The following is an 8,555-nucleotide window of genomic DNA, read 5'->3' as shown; positions in this document are numbered from 1 at the left end:
GTACAGAGTCCATATGCAGGCTATATGCAGCAGATTCCGGTACAGAGTCAATATGGAGGCTATATACAGCAGGTTCCGGTACAGAATCTATTTGGAGGCTATATGCAGCAGCAGATTCCGGTACAGAGTCAATATGGAGGCTATATACAGCAGGTTCCGGTACAGAGTCAATATGGAGGCTATATACAACAGGTTCCGGTACGGAATAAATATGGAGGCTATATACAGCAGGTTCCGGTATAGAGTCTATATGGAGGCTATATACAGCAGACTCCGGTATAGAGTCAATATGGAAGCTATATACAACAGGTTCCGGTACAGAGTCTATATGGAGGCTATAGAACGCAGGTTCCGGTACAGAGTCAATATGGAGGCTGTATGCAGCAAATTTCGGTACAGAGTCAATATGGAGGCTATATACAGCAGGTTCCGGTACAGAGTCAATATGGAGGCTATATGCAGCAGATTCCGGTACAGAGTAAATATGCAGGCTATATACAGCAGGTTCTGGTACAGAGTCAATATGCGGGGGCACCGGTTAGTCGAGGTAATTGAGGTAATATGTACATGTAGGTGGAGGTAAAGTGACAATGCATGGATAGTAAACAGAGAGTAGCAGCAGCGTGAAAATGGGGCGTGGGGTGGGGACAATGCAAATAGTCCGGGTAGCCATTTGATTAACTGTTCAAGGGTCTTATGGCTTGGGGGTAGAAGCTGTTGAGAAGCCTTTTTGACCTAGACTTGGCGCTTCGGTACTGCTTGCCATGCAGTAGCAGAAAGACAGTTTATTACTAGGGTGGCTGGAGTCTTTGGCAATTGTTGGGCCTTCCTCTGACACCGCCTGGTGTAGAGGTCCTGGATGGCAGGAAGCTTGGCCCGAGTGATGTTGACGGAGGCCGAGCTGTTGGCATACCAGGAGGTGATGCAACCAGTTAGGATGCTCTCGATGGTGCAGCTTTTGAGGATCTGAGGACCCATGTCAAATCTTTTCAGTCTCCTGAGGGGGAATAGGCATTGTCCTGCCCTCTTCACGACTGTCTTGGTGTGTTTGGACCATGATAGTTTGTTGATGTGGACACTAAGGAACTTGAAGCTCTCAACCTGCTCCACTACAGCCCCGTCGATGAAAATGGGGGCGTGTTCGGTCCTCTTTTTTCTGTGGTCCACAATCATCTACTTTGTCTTGATCACATTGAGGGAGAGGTTGTTATCCTGGCAGCATATTGCCAGGTCTCTGACCTCCCTATTGGCTGTCTCGTCGTTGTCAGTGATCAGGCCTACCCCTGTTGTGTCATCAGCAAACTTAATGATGGTGTTGGAGACATGCTTGGCCATGCAGTCATGGGTAAACAGTAAGAAACAGGAAGGGACTGAGCACGCACCCCTGAGGGGCCCCTGTGCTGAGGATCAGCATTGCAGATGTGTTGCTACCTACTTTACCACCTGAGGGAGGCCTGTCAAGAAGTCCAGGATGCAGTTACAGAGGGAGGTGTAGTCCAAGGGTCCTTAGCTTAGTGATGAGCTTAGAGGGTACTATGGTGTTGAACGCTGAGCTGTAGTCAATGAATAGCATCCTCACGTAGGTCTTCCTTTGTCCAGGTGGGAAAGGGCAATGTACAGTTCAATAGAGATTGCATCATCTGTGGATCTGGTGGGGCAGTATCCATATTGGAGTGGGTCTAGGGTTTCTGTGATAATGGTGTTGATGTGAGCCATGACCAGCCTTTCAAAGCACTTCATAGCTACAGGCGTGAGTGCTACGGGTCGGTAGTCATTTAGGCAGGTTATCTTGATGTTCTTGGGCACAGGGACTATGGTGGACTGCTTGAAACATGTTGGTATTACAGACTCGGTCAGGGACAGGTTGAAAATGTTGATGAAGACACTTGCCAGATGGTCAGCACATGCTCAGAGTACATGTCCTAGAAATCCATCTGGCTATGTGGCCTTGTGAATATTGACCTGTTTAAAGGTCTTACTCACATCGGCGGCTACGGAGAGCGTGATCACACAGTCGTCCAAAACAGCTGATGCTCTCATGCATGTTTCAGTGTTGCTTGCCTCGAGTGGGCACAGAAGTTATTTCGCTCACCTGGTAGGCTTGTGTCACTGGGCAGCTTGCGGCTGTGCTTCCCTTTGTAGTCCCTAATAGTTTGCAAGCACTGCCACATCCGATGAGCATCAGAGTCGGTGTAGTATGATTCAATCTTAGTCCTGTATTGACGCTTTGCCTGTTTGATGTTTCGTCGGGCTGCATAGACGGATTTCTTATTAACGTCCGTGTTTGAAAGTGGCATCTCTATCGTTTTGCTCATTGCGAATTTTGCCTGTAACCCATGGTATGTACGTATGGTCACTGTGGGGACGACGTCATCGATGTACTTATTGATGAAGCCAATGACTGATGTGGTGTACTCCTCAATGCCATTAGAAGAATCCCGGAACATATTCCAGTCTGTACTAGCAAAACAGTCCTGTAGCTTAGCATCTGCGTCCTCTGACCACTTCCTTATTGAGCGAGTCACTGGTATTTCCTGCTTTACTTTTTGCTTGTAAGCAGGAATCAGGAGGATAGAGTTATTGTCAGATTTGCTAAATGGAGGGCGTGTGTGTAGTAAAGGTGGTACAGAGTCGTCGTCGTCGTCGTCGTCGTCGTCGTCCCCCCCCCCCCCTGGTTGCAACATGCTGTTGGCAAAGAGGTAAAACGCATTCAAATGCATTAAAGTCCCCGGCCACAAGGATTGCCACCTCTGGATGAGAATTTTTCTGTAATCTTACGGCCCTATACAGCTCGTTGAGTGCCATCTTAGTGCCAGCATTAGTTTGGGGTGGTAAATAGACAGCTACGGAAAATATAGATGAAAACCCCCTTGGTAAATAGTGTGGTCTACAGCTTATCATGAGATATTCTATCTCAGGTGAGCAAAACCTTGAGACTTCCTTAACATTAGATTTTGTACACCAGCTGTAATTTACAAATAGACACAAACCGCCACCCCCTGTCTTACCGGAGACAGCTTTTCTATCTTGCTGATGGACCAAAAACCCCACCAGCTGTATGTTATCCATGTCGTCGTTTAGCCACGACTCGGTGAAAAACATAGGATATTACAGTTTTTAATGTCCCGTTGGTCGGATATCCTTGATCGGAGCTCATCCATTTACCTATCCAATGATTGCACATTGGCTAATAGGACAGATGGTAGAGGGGGTTAACTCACTCGCCTACGAATTTTCAGAAGGCTTTTTTCCTCACGCAAATGATGGGGATTTGGTCCGTTCCAGACAAAGCAGTATATCGTTCCGTCGGACTGGTTAAAGAAAAAAATGTTTTCCAGTTCGAGGTGAGTAATCGCTGTTCTGATTTTCAGAAGTTATTTTTGGTCATAAGTGATGGTAGCAGCAACATTATGTACAAAAAGATAAAAAATAAGTTACAAACAAACAAAATAGCACAGTTGGTTAGGAGCACGTAAAATGGCACCCATCCCCTCTGGCGCCATTCTCTAAGGTGCAGGGTTGAGTAACCGGGTCTCCCATACGGACTTGGGAGAGGTGAAGGTTGAGAGCCATGCTTCCCCTGAAACAAGACCCCTCCAAGCCGCACTGCTTCTTGACACACTGCTCGCTTAACCCAGAAGCCATCCGCACCAATGTGTAGAAAGAAACACCTTACAGTTGGCGACCGAAGTCAACGTGCATGCACCCGGCCGCCACAAGGAGTCGCTAGAGCGTGATGGGACAAGGACATCCCAGCTGGCCAAACCCTTCCCTAACCCAGATGACGCTTGGCCAATTGTGCACTGCCACATTGGTCTCCCGGTCCCGGCTGTCTGAGACAGAGCCCGGGATTGAACCCGGATCTGGAGTGATGCATCTAGACCGTTGTGCTACTCGGGAGGTGGGGTCGTTTATATCCTTGATTATTTTTTTGGCCTTCCTGTGATATTGGGTGCTGCAGGTAAGGTAATGTGCCCCCGGTGATGTGTTGGGCAGACAGCACCACCCTCTGGAGAGCACTGCGGTTGCGGGCGGTGCAGTTGACGTACCAAGCGGTGACACAGCCCGACAGGATGCTTTCAATTGTGCATCTGTAAAGGTTTGTGAGGGTCTTAGGGGCCAAAGCAAATTTCTTCAGCCTCCTGAGGTTGAAGAGGCGCTGTTGCGCCTACTTCACCACACTGTCTATGTGTGTGAACCATTTCAGATTGTCAGTGATGTGTACACCGAGGAACTTGAAGCTTTCCATCTTCTCCACTGCGGTCTAGTCAATGTGGATAGGGGCGTGCTCCCTCTGCTGTTTCCTGAACTCCATGATCAGCTCCTTCGTTTTCTTGACATTGAGGGAGAGGTTATTTTCCTGGCACCACTCCGCCAGGGCCCTCACCTCCTCCCTGTAGGCTGTCTCGTCATTGTTGGTAATCAGGCCTAATACTGTTGTGTCGTCTGCACACTTGATGATTGAGTTGGAGGCGTGCATGGCCATGCAGTAATGGGTTGACAGAGAGTACAGGAGGGGGCTGAGCATGCACCCTTATGGGGCCCCTGTGTTGAGGATCAGCGAAGTGGAGGTGCTATTTCCTATCTTCAACACCTGGGGGGGGGTTCGTCAGGAAGTCCAGGACCCAGTTGCACAGGGCGGCATTTTGACCCAGGGGCCTGAGCTTAATGATGAGCTTGGAGGATACTATGGTGTTTGAGGCTGAACTATAGTCAATGAACAGTATTCTTACATAGGTATTCCTCTTGTCCAGATGGGATAGGGCAGTGTGCAGAGTGATGGCAATTGCATCGTCTGTGGATCTATTGGGGCGGTAAGAAAATTTAAGTTGGTCTAGGGTGTCAGGTAAGGTTGAGGTGATATGATCCTTGATAAGCCTCGGGGCGGCAGCGTAGCCTAGTGGTTAGAGCGTTGGACTAGGAACCGGAAGGGTTCAAACCCCCGAGCTGACAAGGTACAAATCTGTCGTTCTGCCCCTGAACAGGCAATTAACCCACTGTTCCCAGGCCGTCATTGAAAATAAGAATGTGTTCTTAACTGACTTGCCTGGTTAAATAAAGGTTAAAAAAAAAAAAAAAAAAAGCAGTTCATGATGGCAGAGGTGAGTGGTGCGGGGCGATAGTCATTTAGTTCAGTTACCTTTCCTATTAAATTCTCAGTAGTTGGTATTCAGACTGTGTAACGGACTTTGCAGGTGTGGTTCCCTTGACTACATTTAATTCAACCTCTGAAAACCCTCCCACTTACTTGCAAACAGATTTTCTTGTGGAGGTTTCATTCAATAGTGTTTTCAGTACATTTATCTTAAGCCATCCCTTTAAATACGGTGCACCTTTAATTTGAATTTTGTCAACTGACTCAACTAGAATACATTGAGAATAGAATACAATGGGTTCAGAATATAGGGATCAATGAAATAAACCCTCCAAATACTCTATATGCATATTTGACTCTGTTTCAGCAACTGGTAGATTTCAAAATACTCTAATCTTGTAGATTATTTAGGACATTTTTGGGATTAGGAGAGCCTTTACACATAAAATATATTGATTAATCAAAATAGATTGGTTTGATTCATCCTGAAAGTTGTCATATCCAGGTTCAAACCATGAGATATTGGAAGGTGGAAACAAGTGTACAATAAGGGTTGAACAATAGTCCTGTAATCCTCACGAATCATGGAACTGTATATGGAATGATGTGAAATGTAAACTACAAATTGAAGAAAACAAACACTAAAGTGACAGTTATACATTTATGTGGGTATTACTGAAAGTGACTCCCGACCGTGGCTAATATCTAACATGATTCGAATTGTCAAATAAAACAGAGAAAAGCCTAGGCATATAATTAAAACATTCTATAGCACATACATCTACTCGGTTGGTCCAGCCCTACAGAAGCCTATAGTTTGTGTCTCCAAATTTCGTCAATGCAAATTATGTGGGCACAAAATTAAAACATATATTTTTTCATAATGTCACAGGGGCAACAATGCATGTAGTGTTGATATGATTTTCAGTTTGCTTCCATATTACTGGTTTCACATTTGCCTCCAGGGATCATAAAGAAAAATAATCCAAAACAGTTGCTTTTTTTAATTGCAATCCCTTCTCTAAACGGATGACTCCTTTAACTAGCTCTTATCAACAGCTAAGACACTGCATTTGTAATGTATTTAGAACCATCCCTTCTCCAAACGGATGACTCCTTTAACTAGCTCTTATCAACAGCTAAGACACTGCATTTGTAATGTATTTAGAACCATCCCTTCTCTAAACGGATGACTCCTTTAACTAGCTCTTATCAACAGCTAAGACACTGCATTTGTAATGTATTTAGAACCATCCCTTCTCCAAACGGATGACTCCTTTAACTAGCTCTTATCAACAGCTAAGACACTGCATTTGTAATGTATTTAGAACCATCCCTTCTCCAAACGGATGACTCCTTTAACTAGCTCTTATCAACAGCTAAGACACTGCATTTGTAATGTATTTAGAACCATCCCTTCTCCAAACGGATGACTCCTTTAACTAGCTCTTATCAACAGCTAAGACACTGCATTTGTAATGTATTTAGAACCATCCCTTCTCCAAACGGATGACTCCTTTAACTAGCTCTTATCAACAGCTAAGACACTGCATTTGTAATGTATTTAGAACCATCCCTTCTCCAAACGGATGACTCCTGTAACTAGCTCTTATCAACAGCTAAGACACTGCATTTGTAATGTATTTAGAACCATCCCTTCTCCAAACGGATGACTCCTTTAACTAGCTCTTATCAACAGCTAAGACACTGCATTTGTAATGTATTTAGAACCATCCCTTCTCCAAACGGATGACTCCTTTAACTAGCTCTTATCAACAGCTATGACACTGCATTTGTAATGTATTCAGACCCACCCCTTTTCCCACGTTTTCCCCCTCATCAATTTACACACAATACCCCATAATGACAAAGCAAAAACAGGTTTTTAGAAAGGTGTGCAAATTATTATTACAAATAAGAAACATAAATAACTTATTTACATACAGTACCATTCAAACGTTTGGACACACCTATTTATTTGAAGGTTTTTCTTAATTTTTACTAATTACTACATTGTAAAATAATAGTAAAGACAATCAACACTATGAAATAACACATGGAAACATGTAGTAAGCAAAAAAGTGTAAAATCTAAATATATTTCAAATTTTAGATTCTTCAAAGTAGCCACCCTTTTCCTTGATGACAGCTTTGTACACTCTAGGCATTCTCTCAACCAACTTCATGAGAAATGTTTTCCCGACAGTCTTGAAGGAGTTCTCACATACAGTTGAAGTGGGAAGTTTACATACACCTTAACCAAATACATTTAAACTCATTTTTTCACAATTCCTGACATTTAATCCTATAGAAATTCCCTGTCTTAGGTCAGTTAGGATCACCACTTTATTTTAAGAATGTGAAATGTAAGAAGAATAGTAGAGAGAGTGATTTATTTCAGCTTTGATTTATTTATTCACATTCCCAGTGGGTCAGAATTTTACATGCATTCAATTAGTATTTGGTAGCATTGCCTTTTAAATTATTTAACTTGGGTCAAAAGTTTTGGGTAGCCTTCCACAAGCTTCGCACAATAAGTTGGGTGAATTTTGGCCCAATCCTCCTGACAGAGCTGGTGTAACTGAGTCAGGTTTGTAGGCCTCCTTGCTCGCACATGCTTTTTCAGTTCTGCCCACAAATTTCCTATAGATTTGAGGTCAGGGCTTTGTGCTGGCCACTCCAATACCGTGACTTTGTTGTCCTTAAGCCATTTTGCCACAACTTTGGAAGTATGTTTGGGGTCATTGTCCAACTGGAAGACCCATTTGCAACCAAGCTTTAACTTTCCGACTGATGTCTTGAGATGTTGCTTCAACATATCCACATAATTTTCCTCCCTCAGTCCCTCCTGCAGCAAAGCACCTCCACAACATGATGCTGCCACACCTGTGCTTCACGTTGGGGATGGTGTTCTTCGGCTTGCAAGCCTCCCCTTTTCCTCCAAACATTACAATGGTCATTATGGCCAAACAGTTCTATTTTTGTTTCATCAGACCAGAGGACATTTCTCCAAAAATTACAATATTTGTCCCCATGTGCAGTTGCAAACCGTAGTCTGGCTTTTTTATGGCAGTTTTGGAGCAGTGGCTTCTTTCTTGCTGGGCGGCCTTTCAGGTTATGTTGATATTGGACTTGTTTTACTGTGGTTATATATACTTTTGTATCTATTTCCTCCAGCATCTTCACAAGGTCATTTCCTGTTGTTCTGGGATTGAGGGGATCTCTAGGAGACGCGTCTCCTTCCTGAGCGTCATGACGGCTGCTTGGTCCCATGGTGTTTATACTTTCTTACTATTGACAGACTGGAATTGTGATACAGTGAATAAGTTAAATAATCTGTCTGTAAACAATTGTTGGAAAAATGACCTGTGTCATGCACAAAGTAGATGTCCTAACCGACTTGCCAAAACTATAGTTAACAAGAAAATTGTGGAGTGGTCAAAAAATGAGTTTTAATGACC

Source organism: Oncorhynchus gorbuscha, linkage group LG26, assembly GCF_021184085.1.
Source record: "Oncorhynchus gorbuscha isolate QuinsamMale2020 ecotype Even-year linkage group LG26, OgorEven_v1.0, whole genome shotgun sequence".
In the NCBI taxonomy this organism is placed as follows: Eukaryota; Metazoa; Chordata; class Actinopteri; order Salmoniformes; family Salmonidae; genus Oncorhynchus; species Oncorhynchus gorbuscha.
Note: the sequence above shows the minus strand (reverse complement) of the source record.